The 16,896-nt window shown below is 45.2% G+C and overlaps 1 long non-coding RNA gene across 1 annotated transcript; it reads right to left on the reverse strand.

Moving 5' to 3' along the window:
* Positions 1-1,822: 1,822 nt before the first annotated feature.
* LOC115894021 lies at positions 1,823-15,334 on the reverse strand. The gene is made up of 2 exons (XR_004054077.1): positions 14,662-15,334; positions 1,823-2,996 (listed from the first exon to the last, which is right to left on the reverse strand). It is a non-coding gene; the product is annotated as an uncharacterized LOC115894021 (long non-coding RNA).
* Positions 15,335-16,896: the final 1,562 nt, after the last annotated feature.

Genomic DNA, 16,896 nt, shown 5'->3' on the forward strand with positions numbered 1-16,896 from the left:
AAAGAGAAGCCATGTTAAGAACAGACATCCAATGAGTGCACTGCCTCTGTGGCTCGGACGGTGCCGGGAAAAGGGAAGACCTCAGGACAGCCCTCGGGCCACGCACAAGCCCAGGCCATCGGCCGGTGTGACAACGCTTGGGAACTCCTCTAACACTCGCCTGGGCCCAAGAGAGAGGTAGCAATCACCCTGTGAGAGGGCTGGAGGGGAGGGAGGAAGGAGGTAGGGACAGGCTAGGGGCATCAAGCTCAGAACAGGTGAATTGTGGAGGCCAGCAGAGCCCTGCCGCGCGCCGCCGGGAAGCACTGGCCACGCCGGCCACTCAGCTCTCACGAGGCGCCGCTCCCCACCAAGTTCTATAACAAGCCAAGTCCGTCCGCACTTCTAGGAACCCAGTTTTGCAGATGCTCTTCCTCCGGACCGTCCCTGACTCTTGATAATTTTGAGTCCCCAGAAAGCTTCAAGGGCACCTAAAAATATGCGCTGCTAATTTTAATTCCATTGCAAACCGTCCCGGTGTACTTTCAGGGCTATTTAAGGCTCTAAAGTTAAGGGAATCTCTCCATCAGACAGACACAGTTTCATGTTCCATAGCAACAAGGTCTTCTGTAACAAGGACTCTAAGTCAGAATCCCAGAAGATTCTGGGTGTTTGTGGTTTCAGTTGGGGATGAGGGGAAGCATCCACTCTCCTTCATAGCAGGAAGAACTTTCCATCCCTCAGACCCACACTTCCTGGATTCTAGAGACGGTCCCCATAAGGTAACACTGTTGCTCTGCACACCATCCCAAGTCATTTGGTTATTACAAGGAATGCTTCTTCACCAAATCACAGGTTTTCTATGACTAATTTCAGTGAACCAGTTAAATAGAAGGATTTTTAGAAAGAGCCACAGTGATAGCAATTATAGGTGGAAACTTGAGCAGGCAACATGAAGAGGCAGTTTATAAAATGAAGAAGGACTGTGGTCCCGCTGACACCCTTCCTTTTCTTGGACGAAACACCAGGAGGCTTGTTCACCGTGAGGGAGACCGTACTCACAAGAGCTGTGGCGCCTACATTTACTTGTTCTGACGGGACGAAAAGCCAGACTAAGAAGCGCGATTTTCACAACTACCTGGATTATTATTTATGGAGCGGATGGCCTTAAAAAGGGTAAGGGGAAGAAGAGGTGCCCTGAGAATTCAATGCTTTATGCATGGCACAGTTTGAATATTTACATTGTCTCAGCTCAAAACAGCAAAAGGAATGTACCTCCTCCCACCCACATCTTATTGAAGAGTGGTCTTCCCACAGCCAAGGGGGTCTTTGTGCCTATTCATTTCCAGGGACAGAAAACCACTGTTTTTCTGTGATCCAGTCCCCAGTGTTGAAAAGCTGGCCTGACCCCACCCCATAGTGCCTGGCGGGGAAAGAGTCGCTTGTTTGGCTGAGAACACGGCATCTTCCATCTCTCCTGATGCCGGTTACTTTCACACTTTCTTCCAAGAAAGTGCACCAAAATGGAGGCACTGCCTTTCAATTCCTTCCTGCATTGAAGACTTTAACTTGTTTCTTCCAACTGCTTTAATTTCTTGAAGTTTTGTGAAAAAGGCAGCTTCTTAAAATGGAGTTGCCTACTAGATCTGGCGCACGCCTTGTGGCTTAGGAGGGCGTTTGCTTCTTACTGCCTGTCAACATCTCGGCCCTCCATGCTCCCAGCACAGGCAAAAATGGGTTAACAATCATTAAACCACCCACTTCTTGTGGAAGGAACCGAGGTGAGTACTAAATATTCTTTTATTTTGGCCCCCCCCGCCTTTTTTTTTATTTTTATTTTTTAAGCAGCAAATCAATTCTGTTTCTGTAACTGCTTCATGGCACAGACTCTGCTGTGTTCCAGTAGGGTAGGGGGAGAAGGCACTCTGCAGAGTTACTAGTTGTGTTCCCTAACCAAAGGCAACAGTGAGATCCACAAGCAGATCATTGTCACTGAGATCGCAGGCTGCGTCAATGGCCTTAGACTGATCTCATAAGGAGAAAAAAAAAAAAAAAAAATCCAATGTTACAGAGAAGGACTCTAAAAAGCGGTTAACTTTTTTTTAAGCCGACATTATTTGGGATTGCTGTTTCCAAGGGGAATAACTGACTGTGTTTCTTCCATGCAAGGAAGGAAATATGATTTTAATTTGTATGACTGGCACCAAACAATGGGCAGCCTCCCAGTTCTTCAGTCCCTAAAGGACAGAAAAAGGGATGACTTGCAACATCTTCCAATTCTGAAGTCAGTTTCTCCTCCTGAGTCTTCTAAAGCTACCATTATATTATCTTGCAAGTTTTAGGTTACCAAGGTAACCATCTGGTCTTACAACATGCAACAGTATTTAAATGTGGTTTTCACAGATTCTTGTTAATAAAGCACTCTTTGGTGGAAGACAAGCAGCTTGGGTACTTAACAGAGTTAACATTACAACAGTACAAATAGGTGAAGATGATTAAGCCAAATAGTATCAAATTACAGAAAGTACCATCTCAGTAATTAATGCCTTTTGTATCTTTACAAATTTTGACACAGGGTCACAAGGTGAACAGAAAATAAATACATAAAAAACCTCCATCAGATCCTCAATTCTTCTGAAGGCCAGCAACTACAATGATTGCCATCACAGAGACACACGTGCACCTCAGAGCAGCCAGCTCCCTGGGAACCAGAGGGCTGGGTATTTACACCTGAGACTAAATTTACAACAGCATTTTTGTCGTTCAGCTTGAGAGCTGGGCCCTTCTCTGAGTCCTTCGCTTGCACCCAAACTCAAAGTTCATTATCGAAACTCCAGCGGACACTTTCTCCATTGATCGACTTCTTAGGTGGAAAGCAACTAAGGCTTTTGCAATTTTGTTTTGTTTTCAAATTGTGCTAATTTCTGCTGCAGTTTTCAGTTCCTAGAGTCTTCCTTCAGCTCTGGTCACAGGTTTTTACTTAACGCAAGACTGTTTTAGTCCTTGAAATGGAGAGACTACAGGGGGAAAAAAAAGGATTTTTACCATGACGTTTACACAGCGTCCACAGGCAGTTATCAAAGACAAGGAGGGCAACATAATAAAAGTGCTGACATGAAAAAGTATGCGCTTGCTGTGAGTTTCTAATGACAAATACTTTGGAGAAGACAACACAATGTCAACCACAAAGGAAAGACAAACAGGAGAAAGGCAGGGCAGAAAAAGGTTCAGTTCTGCAAAAAATAGAAATTTAAAAAACCAATACAAGTAAATAAAAATCATAAAAGACGGACAGGCAGAGGCAGCAGGGCCAGGAAAGTACCATGATGCCGCCAGGGGCACGTGCTGCAAAGCACTCGTTCTCCTTCCTTCCCTCTGAGGAACCAGGCTGGGGGAGGAGCAGGCAGAATGAAAAGATAGAGAACTGTTACTGGGTTATTTCAAAAGCCAGAATTTGGTCACAGAAAAAGCTCTGGCACCTAAGCGGTTTCCAGCGCCGCCAAGCACAGGAGACACCCCACGGACTACCTGCCTCCGCACTCCATGATTCTCCTCCTGCCTCTCTTTCTCCTTCCCCAGTTTATGACGCTACACTTCCAGGTCAGTAACAACTCTCAGAAAACAAAACCAAAAGAAGAGTCAGAAAAACCACTCCCAATCTGGAGGCCCCCGCCTGACGCTGCTGCTGCGTTCTTCAAGGAGGAGCGTTTGAATCGATCGTTTCATTTGCAGAGATCCCAACAGGGCACTGAGCCAAAAGATCCAGGTCAGCTGGTGAGACAAGTGGGAAAATATCTGGAATTTCAAAGGATCACTAATATTTCAAAAGACTGGAGAGAAACAGCATTTTACCAAGAAACACTTAGGGACAACCTTCTGGGACTCCTCTCCTGATGGACTTTGGAGACAATGGCAGTAGCCAAAAGTCAACGCCCAGAAGCAATGGAACAGGCACCCAGATCTGAGGCTCTGAGGGTCAAGAGGCAGTGGCAAGTGTGACACCGGCAAAGCCACCCGAGAACACTGAAGAAGTCAGAGGTCCTAGATGCAGCTGCTCCCAACTGAAGGGCTCCTGAAAACATTCGTGGTTTTAGAGGCTAAGGAAAGAGGCCGGGCGCGGTGCCTCACATCTGCAATCCCAGGACTTTGAGAGGCCGAGGCAGGTGGATCACCTGAGGTTAGGAGTTCAAGACCAGCCTGGCCAACATGGTGAAACCTCATCTCTACTAAAAATACAGAAAAAGTTTTTTAGCCACGCGTGGTGGTGCACGCCTGTATTCCCAGCTATGCAGGAGGCTGAGGCAGGAGAATCGCTTGAACCTGGGAGGTGGAGGTTGTAGTGAGCTAAGATCGCACCATGGCACTCCAGCCTGGGTGACAGAGTGAGACTCTGTCTCATTTAAAAAAAAAAAAAAGGCCGGGCGCGGTGGCTCAAGCCTGTAATCCCAGCACTTTGGGAGGCCGAGACGGGCGGATCACGAGGTCAGGAGATCGAGACCATCCTGGCAAACACGGTGAAACCCCGTCTCTACTAAAAAAATACAAAAAACTAGCCGGGCGACGTGGGGGCGCCTGTAGTCCCAGCTACTCGGGAGGCTGAGGCGGGAGAATGGCGTAAACCCGGGAGGCAAGCTTGCAGTGAGCTGAGATCCGGCCACTGCACTCCAGCCTGGGCGACAAAGCGAGACTCTGTCTCAAAAAAAAAAAAAAAAAAAAAAAAAGAGGCTAAGGAAAGAAGCTGAGCATTTCTCTCCCCAACCCCAGCAACATGAAGAATTAGGTACAGAGCACCCCAAAGTCCGGACCTTAGGTTTGGTTTGGCAGCTGCAGCAGAAAGTAATGGCTCCCAGTGATGCAACTCAAGAGTTAAAGTAACTTGTACATGACGATTTCTTAGAAAATGAATGAGGTTATCATTTTAAAAAAAGAGCCTGCCCAAAAGAAACTGCAGAAGCTAACAAACACACACTGGCGGAAGGGCTGCAGAAGACATGAGTGAATGCGAGCAAATGAGGCGGCTGCAGGCTCACTCGGAGCACGATGAAATTTCCAAGACTGTTCTAAGACAGCTCTTCAGAGAGGTCATGTGAGAACACTGAAAACAGGCCAATCCAACGGAGCCAATTACTCACTGGATTTATTAATTCTTAAAAGAGAAAGGTTAGCATGGATTTATAGCTCTAACAGGAAGTGGGAAGTGGAGAAGCTCCCTCGCCTCCCTCTCCAGACTCGGGGAAGGGAATGAGAAGGTGCCACAGAGAGCCCTGGCAGGACCGAGGGCCACACAGGCTGCCTGGCGGCCGTCCCAGACCTGTGGTCACATGAAATTCAGGTTTGATGGGGCACAGCTTCAAGTGGACACACGAGGGGACAGGCATCTTCTGTGAGAAACTGCGGCACCTTTCCCCAAAGACAAACAGTGAAGACATCACTCCTATTTTTTCAGCTGCTGCAAGTAATTGCTCTTTTGACGTTTTTGAAAAAGTTCCCCAAAGCTGAAGAGCCTCTCAGTAAACCCAAAAATCAAAAGCGCCAATTAAGTGCAAAGCGAGTTTGGGTGGAGTCTTCCTCCTGGATGCCAAGGAACATGAAAATGGAAGGTCAAGTTCCTATGCGCCACAGAGATGATGACGAACCAGTAGGAACTGGCAACCCTGGTGCCTTGCAGGTAGCGATGAAAGGACCCCAAAGGGTGCTCCATTTTTTTTTTTCTACTGCTGTTTAAAGATTTCACTCAATACTTTAAATTTATTCAAATTTAGCTCATACTATTGTGCCCAGAATCAGACCATGCACCAACATACGAACTCCCTCATTACCCTCCAACCAGAAAAGAATACGATGCAGTAGGATATTATGAACAATATTCAGTAGGATAAAAGCTCCAGGCTACAGCTTGGCTGACTCCAATTCTTAAAATCTATACATAATTTATTTGCTTTTCTTTTGTAAGCTGCAGGTGGATAACAGGTAAGGTGATGTGAACACAGGCCGAAGCCCCAAAAGAGGCACAAAGAAAGAACCCGCTTAGAGGAAGGTGAGCCCCAGCTAATCCTCACTGTTAGGCTCCTTTTTCTCTCCACATCATCTCTGAAAGTCCATGCTGGAATTTAAAGGAAGTCTTTTTGGTTTTCAGAACTATCCAAAATTCCTGGAAACTGCTTTGGGCCATTTCAACATTCAGTCCAGATCACTGGCTCTGAAATCTCCCTTAGGACCCTCACATCATCCCTTCCAGGGGCCTCAGGCGCGCGTGCTGCAACCAGGGACCACTTCTCCAGAGAGGCAGGAGTTCAGGTCACCAGAGTGACATGGAAACGCAACAAGACCTAGACAGAAAAACAGAGGCAAGGCCAGCCCTTCTTCCCTCAAAGGAAGACGGTATGACCTGGCAAACACCGGCCAGGCTCCCGGACTCTACTCCTCTGTAACCTAAAAAGCATAATCTAAAACAGCAAACAGCAGAATTAAATGTGCAAGACACACTGGGCTATAATAAAAACCTGAGCGGCCAGGCGTGGTGGCTCATGCCTGTAATCCCAGTACTTTGGGAGGCTGAGGCAGGTGGATCATTTGAGATCAGGAGTTTGAGATAAGCCTGGCCAAAATGGTGAAACCCCATCTCTACTAAAAATACAAAAATTAGCCAGGTGTGGTGGCACATGCCACCCACAAGTAGTAATCCTAGCTACTTGGGAGGATGAGGCAGGAGAATGGTTTGAACCCGGAAGGCGAAGGTTGCAGTGAGCCGAGATAACACTATTGCACCCCAGCCTGGGCAATTCCATGTCAAAAAGAAAAAAAAAAAAAAAAAGCCTGAGTACTCATGCACTCATACCTAAAAAGGATATGCCCCTTCAAGACATGTCAAAAATAACTAATTAACTGTCATCAACGATAGGCTTTTTATTTGATTTTTTTTTTTTTTTTTTTTTTTGAGACGGAGTCTTGCTCTGTCACCCAGGCTGGGGTGCAGTGGCGTCATCTTGGCTCACTGCCTCCGAAGTTCAAGTGATTCTCTAGCCTCAGCCTCCCGAGTAGCTGGGATTACAGGTACCCGCCACTGCACCCAGCTAATTTTTGTATTTTTAGTAGAGACAAGGTTTCACCATCTTGGCCAGGCTGGTCTTGAACTTCTGACCTCATGATCTACCTGCCTCGGCCTCCCAAAGTGCTGGGATTACAGGCATGAGCCACTGCACCTGGCCTGAATTAATAGTTTGGCTCACCTAAAAGTGTCAGTTAAAACACTCCCATTTCCCTTCATTTATTGTAGAAAAATTGGAACATAAGATGATAAAAAAGAAAAAAAAATCCCAACTGTCCCCCCAACCAGAACTTTTATTAGTATCACAGCATATTTTTCCTTTGTCTTATTTCTATACATATAGACACTTACTCATCTATAAATATAGATGTATTGTAGGTATATAAATATTTATACATCTCTATATTTCTATACATAGTATACTTACACTTACAAAATTAGAGTCATACTTCAGAATTGTTTTTTTTTTTTGAGACAGTCTTGCTCTGTCACCCAGGCTAGAGTGCAGTGGCGCGATCTCGGCTCACTGCAACCTCCACCTCCCATGTTTAAACAATTCTCCTGCCTCAGCCTCCCGAGTAGCTGGGACCACAGGTGCCCACCACCACATCCGGCTAATTTTTGTTTTTTAGTAGAGATGAGGTTTCACCATGTTGGCCAGGCTGGTCTCGAACTCCTGACCTCAAGTGATCCACCCACCTTGGCTTCCCAAAGTGCTGGGATTACAGGCGTGAGCCACTGCACCCAGCTCATACTTCAGAATTGTTATGCATGGCTCTTTTCACTCATTGCTTCGTGTACTAAACTGTATGACTCCCAATTCATTTGGCATAATGTAACAATCTTGAGCCCATTTCCTGTTTCTCACTGTTAGAAATAACACTCCGGGCCGGGCGCGGTGGCTCAAGCCTGTAATCCCAGCACTTTGGGAGGCCGAGACGGGCGGATCACAAGGTCAGGAGATCGAGACCATCCTGGCGAACACGGTGAAACCCCATCTCTACTAAAAAAACACAAAAAACTAGCCAGGCGAGGTGGCGGGTGCCTGTAGTCCCAGCTACTCGGGAGGCTGAGGCAGGAGAATGGCGTAAACCCGGGAGGCGGAGCTTGCAGTGAGCTGAGATCCGGCCACTGCACTCCAGCCTGGGCGACAGAGCGAGACTCCGTCTCAAAAAAAAAAAAAAAAAAAACAGAAATAACACTCTGCCATTGTTCCAATGTACCTAAATCTTTGACCTTTGGTCAGTATTTCTCTAATATTCTTCTCAAGAGTAAAGAAATAGGAATATTTGGTACATTTCTAATGAAAAATTTTAAATCCTGGAATCATGCATCAGTGATTGACAGTCCTCAAATCCTCATGCCAGGGCACTGCTGCGTCCTCATGTGAGTGTAAGTGTGCAGTAAGGTTGTACAAAACAAACAGTGAAGAGGAAACACGGCAGAGCTGAACGAGTCTTCCAAATGCAAAGCACACAGAGCTCCCAGCTGTGCCAAGGGTCTCTCGGGAGACTGGCTGCTTTGCACTGGGGACTAATTTCACACTGATAAGGCCCCGAGGCCCAAAGCCTCAGAGACACAGGGCAGGGAAGCTGAAGAGAAGCGGGGCGCGCGTGCAGGACATTTTCAAGGCTGGTTCTGATTATCTTCAGGTCGCTCATGTCTATTAGAAGAGATCGTTTTTACCAGGAGAACAGAAACAGGACTGCATGGGCTGCCAATGCCAGGCAAAGATGAAAAGATGCCCCTTCTACTCCTGAGCCATCTATCCCCACTTCCACTCCTGGGCTATCTATTCTCTCTTCAAAAATGGGATCTGTTATCAGAAAACTTTAAAAATGACATGTCTACTTCATGAGAAATGTCCAAAGACAACAGAGTCACTGACGTGGTCATAGGACACCTTGGTTTTGCGAAATTTTGCCTCCACTTACTGAAGACAGTGCTGACAGTGAAAGAACGAGTGCCTCGCGTGTGGGCTGTGGCCAAGAGGACAAAGAGTCACTAGGCAGAGAAGGATCCTCAAACTCTCTGGAGTTATCTCATGTCCACCATCACACTCACTTGCAGCTAATCGTCCAGCAATGATGCTGTGTCTGATATACACCTAGAAAGATGTCCTCCAAGTCCTGACAGCCAGCTTTGGAAATTCTTAATTTAAAAACTTTCCCATATCATGACCCAGAGACCATATTTCCAGTGTTGAGAATTACTTCTGAAATACAAAACAAAAGCCTACATTAAAATGGTCCAGATTTTCTTAGATAATGAACAAGTAACACACAGACTCTACTTTCTCCTAATTTCATGTCAATCGCCAGAGGTAGGGTCCAAATATTAAACTGGAAAGCCAATGCTTGCAACTTTTCAGAAGAGTAGGATTCTTTTCTCACCTTTTAACACTGCTTTTCCTTGAAGCAGATCTGGTGGTTCTTTTAGTAATGCCTGCACTGCCAGAAATGTTAGGTTCAGATGTTTTACAGCTCTGAACACTGGATTGAAGAATTACTCTGAAAATAGTTGGAAAAAAATAAGATTACATTCACTGAAACCATTTGCAAATACTTGACAGAGGAAAGTATTTTTGCACTTTAGTGCAAATTATCTTGAGAATTGAGAGGATTCTCCATCAACACATTTACCAAAAAAGGTGAAACACATTTTTACATCAAGGCCTTTTAAAATGAAGCATCTCATTTCTCTTTGAAGGTTACACAAAGATAACCGGAGGGCTTTGCTTCTGGAAGGCGAATGACTTGGCATTTTAAGCAATTCCCACACCAAAGAAATTCACCAGCCAAACAAATCTTTCTGCCCAACAAAAGTAAAAGTAGCTTCTCAGACTTTCAGTCATGAAACAAGACACCATTAAGAAGCCCAAATTCTAAAGAATAGGAACATAAATTCAGGAAATAACTATACAATATTTACTCTTCAAAGCTGTAAGTATGGGTAATAATCCACTAAATCAATACTAATTTTATGTAACATTTCAAAATTTTAGAAAGTGTTTAAGCAAAATATGAGTTTCGTCTGGATTATAACACTTACTAAATCTCCAAGTGCCACTAAAATGAAAGTGAAAACACTTAAATTTTGTAAAGCTTGCCGTAATTAAACTCTAAAAAGCTTGAGAAACTGGTGCCTATGAGAGTAGGCTGCCCAGGAGGAAGTACACGATGAATCAGAAAAGAGCGCCCTGAGATAAAGGCCGCACGGAATGTCCTTTTAGAGGCAGATGGTCCTTTGACTTTTTTTTTTTAAATTGTCACAGGGAAAATTGCAGAAGACATCAAAAGATTTTATATGCAATTCTTTTCTTTTCTTTTTTTTTGAGACAAGTCTTGCTCTGTTGTCCAGGCTGGAGTGCAGTGGTGTAATCTCAGCTCACTGCAACCTCCGCCTCCCAGGTTCAAACAATCCTCCTGCCTCAGCCTCCTGAATAGCTGGGACCATGAGCGCCCACAACCTCACCTGGCTAATTTTTGTATTTTTAGTAAAGATGAGGTTTTGCCATGTTGGCCAAGCTGGTCTCGAACTCCTGACCTCAGGTGATCCGCCCACCTCAGCCTCCCAAAGTGCTGGGATTACAGGTGTGAGCTACCACGCCAGGCCTATATGCAACTTTTTCTTCAAGAGATAATCAGTGACAAACTAAACACATATACACACATTTATAGATACCAACTTTTAATTTTCTGAAAGAGAAAACACTGACTTAACAAGCTTTCTTCTCTCCTATTCAAACATAAAGGTGAGAAAGCCAGTAACAACTTATGAGAACCCAGCTCAAAAGAGTAAAAAGAAACCATTACAATGAGTGAGCATCCCACCTCACAGGCCTCAGCTACCACCATGCTGGCTAATATACCAAAGACAGGGCCTTAAAATATGCTAAGATCAATACATTTCTACAACCTTAGCATCACCCAAACCAAAGCATATCCAACACTTAGTGAAATGCTAAACGTCTCATCACTGAAAAAGCAACAAGAGGCTGGGCGTGGTGGCTCACACCTGTAATCCCAGCACTTTGAGAGGCCAAGGCAGGTGGATCACAAGGTCAGGAGTTCAAGACCAGCCTGGTCAAGACGGTGAAACCCCATCTCTACTAAAAATACAAAAATTAGCCAGGTGTGGTGGCAGGTGCCTATAATCCCAGCTACTCAGGTGGCTGAGGCAGGAGAACTGCTTGACCGCGGGTGGCAGAGGTTGCAGTGAGCCAAGATCACACCACTGCACTCCAGCCTAGGCCAAAGAACGAGACTCCATCTCAAAAAAAAAAAAAAAAAAAAAAAAAAGAGTGTATATGAAGACTTAATTGTAGCATTAAAGGCAACTATTACCCTGGCTTGTGAATTCTACTTCTAAAAACAAAGGACTATTTTTAAATTCTTTTTTTTCTTTTTTTTTTAAGAGACAGGGTCTCACTCTGTTGCCCAGGCTGGAGTGCAGTGACACAATCATAGCTCACTGCAGCCTCAAATCCTGGGCTCAACTGATCCTCCCACCTCAGCCTCCAGAGTAGCTGGGACTACAGGTACATGTCGCCACACCCAGCTAACTTTTTTTTTTCATTTTATAGAGATGAGGGTCTCGCTATGTTGCCCATGCTGGTCTCAAAATCCTGGCCTCTGTGATTCTCTTGTCGACCTTCCTGTTGTTTCCAGCCCCTGCCCTCCCTATTTTTCTGTTTATATAAAGTGAAGGAAAAATATTTATTCATCTCTGCTAAGAATTTGAATATAGAATTTTGCATAAAACAAAACAAATCACTGCTGCTTCACTGCTACTTCTGAAGCCCAGGCCGGCACTGGCACTGCACAGCTCTCATCGTCCCCCTGGGCCGCTGCCTTACGCATGGGGAAAACGAGACTCCTGTTGGCTCTTTTTTGAAATACAACACCGACTTCTCAAATTATTTGAGGCCATGGTTGGCCAAAAGCACAGACAACAATCACACTGCAAAATAATTAATCTGAGGAAAACACAAGAGCTGACACGCTGCCTGCTTAGGAAATCTGAATCCTGATTTCTCAAATTAAGACTGAAGTGTTGAAATGGCATTCAAAACAAGACACTACGGCTCAATCGTGCAGTCATTCTTAGGCTGCTGGAAAACATCTTTTAAAAAGTATTTATTTCTCTATAAAATTAGTGTACAGTGAACTAATATAATAATAATATTAAATAGCTAGTAATTTCTGTGGAACTTTAAAACCAAGAGAATGATAGAACTTGAGTGTGCTAATCATACCAGGGAAGATTCCAGTTATTTGCACTGACAACACGGTATTTATCCTAACTGCAGGTTATGCACTGATGAAGTCAGGGTGGGGGTAGAACTCCACTGAGCTATCACCAGTGACAGCGCACACCACCTGACAGGCACCAGAGGGGGACGCGTTGCCTCTGCCACAGAGCACCCGGGCACTCGCTGCCTTCTGCCTCCCAACCCAGGCCAGGCATGGCTTTGCAGAGCAGCGTGCAGCAAATGTATTTTCTTCCTTCCCATCTCCCCTGACAAAATCCTCTGTCCTACCTACCTCTTGCCTATACTGTAGTTCACCTTCTCTGCAGCATCCTTGGAGCCTCGGTACTCTGAGACTTCAGATACAGTGAAATCTGCAACCCAAGGAACACGGCAAAGCCAAAAACTAAAAAGCCAGGTCTGGAACATAAATGTCCAGTTCCAAGAAAACAATCCATCAGGACAACTATGCACTGTGTATACTGGCTATCCACTCCAGACGCTACAAGAGCATGCACAAAGGTGACCCTGCGGCCCTGCAGCCTTCAGAGAAGCCTTTCCCGCTATCTCCGGGTCTGACTCAGAAGCCTGAAGTGTTGTTATGGCCTAATTCTCCATGCACGCCGCATAACAGGAGCTTTTCACTGGAAACCACTGATCAAACGATGCCATGCCACCTGCGTCCGCTGCCAGCAGAGGTGGCACTCAGGAGTCACCAACTGACAAATAAAACCCTTTGGAAAGAAAGTCATGGGGTGCTACAAAGATGATACTGATTAATACCACTGTAACTGTCACAAGTTTTTTGCTTCTGAAAATTCCAAATAATGAGTCAGGCTAAACTGAATACTCTGCTTGGGTCTAGAAACCATGGCAAACGTCATTAACAACAATAACAGAAGGTATAGTTTACATGGAATACTGAAAGAAAAGAGCCTGATAGAGACCATTTTTAAACTTACCCTGGGAATGATCATTCAACCACAAAGTGACTAAGTATTATTAGCAACTGTTCCACCCATTCGGAACATCTCTGCCACTTGCAACAGTTTGAGAAGAATAAATCTATGTAGTGCATGATGCTCTTGAGTCAGAATATGTGGCAATCAAAGTTGACTAAGAGAAGTAAAGGAGAAAACACCCAAAAGGTTAATCTAGCTCAGAAATACAGCAGGTCTGAATGCACGACAATAAGCTTTCATTTGTAAGATATTCAAGAAAATGCCATCAATAGGAGCAAGTTAAGCAGGTTTTGCCTAATTCTGAAGAGTGAAATCAGCTTGATTTTTAAATCCTTCTCAGCTATGTGAAAATACTCAATGAAACCACAAACTACCAGAGTTGGTTGCAATGGAATTTTTCTTTGGAAGAGATCTTGCAGGGAACTTTTGCATTCTTTCATAACTTCCAAGTCCAAGAGGAGAAAAGAAGAAATTCTTAAATATGAGTTAAGGAAAAAGCTTCAGAGAAGGAAGAATGCAGCTCAGACACAGGAGGGTGGCGGTGGACCCCGTGACACAGGACACACCCGCCTTCTGGCGGTCTTCAACATGTTGTTCCACAAGTGGGCCTCTTGCACATTCTTCTGCAGAAATAAAGCCTCTTCGCTGTTAAGGTCTTCATTTCAAAGATAAAAGATCTCAAAAGAATACAAATTTGCTGCTATCAGCCTAATAAAGGCATTCTGGCTATGTCTGGGCAAGGGGAAAGCGGGAGCAATGACCATCATATGGAAATGCACCGACTTCAACAGGCAGCCTCAGCTCCGACCTCCTACTTTCATTTAGTATCAAGTGCTACACACTGTACTTACTGTATTCCCTAAAGGGGAGGAGGAGAATGAGACACAGCAGGACGTTCTGCACACTAGAGAGAAGACTTATGAGAGCGCTGCTGTACAACGGCAGATTTCGAGGCTACAAAGTCACATATTTAATGAAAGTAGATCAGTGGGAAAAATGCTTCTTTGCTAGATTGGGAAGGACATACTCAAGACACAGAAAAAACTAGAGGAAAATTGTATAGCCAACCGACAAAAATAAAACCACCCCAATTATCCCAAGCTAACTAACTACTTTTGATAGGGAAGAAAACCTGTTTCAGTGTCTTCATTTATCAAGTGCTATTTTGAAATATCTGTTAAGGATAAGCATAACTTTAAAACAAGATACGTTACTTTTAATATCCTCTCTGTGGGAGGAACAGAGAAGCCCACCTTCCCTCCCCACCACCATCCCATTAATTGAAAAGATTCAGAAAAAGAACCTTTGAAAATAGGCAAACCAACAAAGCTAAGAGCTGACAAGCAGAAAAACATGCATTGTGGGAACCACAGTAGGCACCAGAAGTAAGCAACGGCAGAGAAACAGAACGGGACACTTACAGCAGCTATCTGTCAGGGGGTCCTGATGGCTACTGTGTTCTGAAACCATCGAGACAGAATAGCAGGATGGGAAGAATGTAGTCACAAACAATCCACCAGATGACAACACTACACAGTGCAGAGGTCAGCACAGCTAGGGGACATCTGGAAAGGGGTGAAGGGGAAAGAACAGATGTTCAAATTGGGAAGCCAAAATAAATTACGCAATCATCAATCAATCAGTCAGTCAAGCCATATGTGAATTTTAGACACCCTAAAAGCCCAAAACAGCAACAGGGATACAAAGGGGCGGTCCACAAGGATGGAGTTTTGCCATTTTATGTTGGAGAACAAAATGCTGTGTTTAAACAGGTTTGATACTTGGGGACTCAGTCACTAGTTAGATAACTACCCCATGGTAATTTAACTTCATGATACTGAAATCAGTCATAGATAAATGATTGAGGGTCTTCAAAAAGCACAAGATGTGCACACACGGAAAACTAAACCAAACCATAATGGGCAAAGGAGGCAAAACCAGATAACCAAAACCAAACAAACAAAACCACAAAACCCCAGACTAGTTAACAAAATCACAGGAGGCACAACTAAAAACGAACGTAACACAGCAGAACTGATCTCATTTCAATGGAATCACTAACTCCTGAGTCATCCAGGAAGCTAAGGGAATGGCACATTTTTAGAATACGGTTCACATTTAACCAAGGGCAACACAAAAGGAGCAAAATTTCACGGAAGTATGCATACTATAGATTTTTCTTAGTTGTTTTCCGCACTCACTTTCTTCATACTAGTTGGCTTTTAGCTTGGGGTTTCTTTTTATTTTTTAATTATTATAATTTTTTGAGATGGAATCTTGCTCTGTCACCCAGCCTGGAGTACAATAGCGTGAGCTTGGCTTACTGCAAACTCCGCCTCCCAGGTTCAAGCAATTCTCCCACTGCAGCCCCCTGAGTAGCTGGGATTAGAGGTGTACACCACCACGCCCAGCTAAGTATTGTATTTTTAGTATGGGGTTTCAACACGTTGGCCAGGCTGGTCTCAAACTCCTGACCTCAGGTGATCCACCTGCCTCGGCATCCCAAAATGCTGGGATTACAGGCATGAGCCACTGCACCTGGCCTCTTTTTCATTTTTAAGAAACGAGTCGGCTGGGCGCAGTGGCTCATGTCTGTAAGCCCAGCACTTTGGGAGGCCAAGGCAGGCAGATTACCCGAGGTCAGGAGTTCGAGACCAGCTTGTCCAACATGGTGAAACCCCTGCTCTACTAAAAAAATATAAAAATTAGCCAGGTGTGGTGGCATACGCTTGTAATCCCAGCTACTTGGGAGGCTGGGGCAGGAGAATTGCTTGAGCTCGGGAGGCGAAGATTGCAGTGAGCCGAGATAATGCCACTGCACTCCAGCCTGGACAACAGAGCAAGACTCTGTCTCAAGAAAAGAAAGAAAGGACGGAAGGAAGGAAGGAAGGAAGGAAGGGAGGGAGGGAGGGAGGGAGGGAGGGAGGGAGGGAGGGAGGGGAGGGAGGGAGGGAAGGAAGGAAGGAAGGAAAGGAAGAAGGAAGGAAGGAAGGAGAAGGTACTGCTCCCCAGGCTGAGTCAGCAGCAGCATTATCATAGTTCACTGTAATCTCCAACTCCTTGGTGCAAACAATCCTCCAACATCAGCCTCCTGAGTAGCAGCTGAGACTACCTGTTCATCCCACCAGGCCCAGTTACTTTTTTTGTTGTTGTTGTTTAATTTTTTTGTAGAAACAGAGTCTCACTATGTTGGCCAGGCTGGTCTCCAACTCCTGGGCTCAAGTGATCCTCCTGCCCTTGAACTCCCAAAGTGCTGGGATTACAGGCATGAGCCACTGTGTCCAGCCTCAGCTTGGTTTTCTTTCTTTTTTTTTTGAGACAGAGTCTCGCTCTGTCGCCCAGGCTGGCGTGCAGTGGCCGGATCTCAGCTCACTGCAAGCTCCGCCTCCCAGGTTCCCGCCATTCTCCTGCCTCAGCCTCCCGAGTAGCTGGGACTACAGGCGCCCGCCACCTCGCCCGGCTAGTTTTTTGTATTTTTTAGTAGAGACGGGGTTTCACCGTGTTAGCCAGGATGGTCTCGATCTCCTGACCTCGTGATCCGCCCGTCTCGGCCTCCCAAAGTGCTGGGATTACAGGCGTGAGCCACGGCTCCCAGCCAGCTTGGTGTTTCTTAATCCGTTGATCTGGGTTCTAGCGGCAAGGAAGGAAACCGCCTC

The sequence above is a fragment of the Rhinopithecus roxellana genome, chromosome 16, assembly GCF_007565055.1.
Source record: "Rhinopithecus roxellana isolate Shanxi Qingling chromosome 16, ASM756505v1, whole genome shotgun sequence".
Lineage (NCBI taxonomy): Eukaryota > Metazoa > Chordata > Mammalia > Primates > Cercopithecidae > Rhinopithecus > Rhinopithecus roxellana.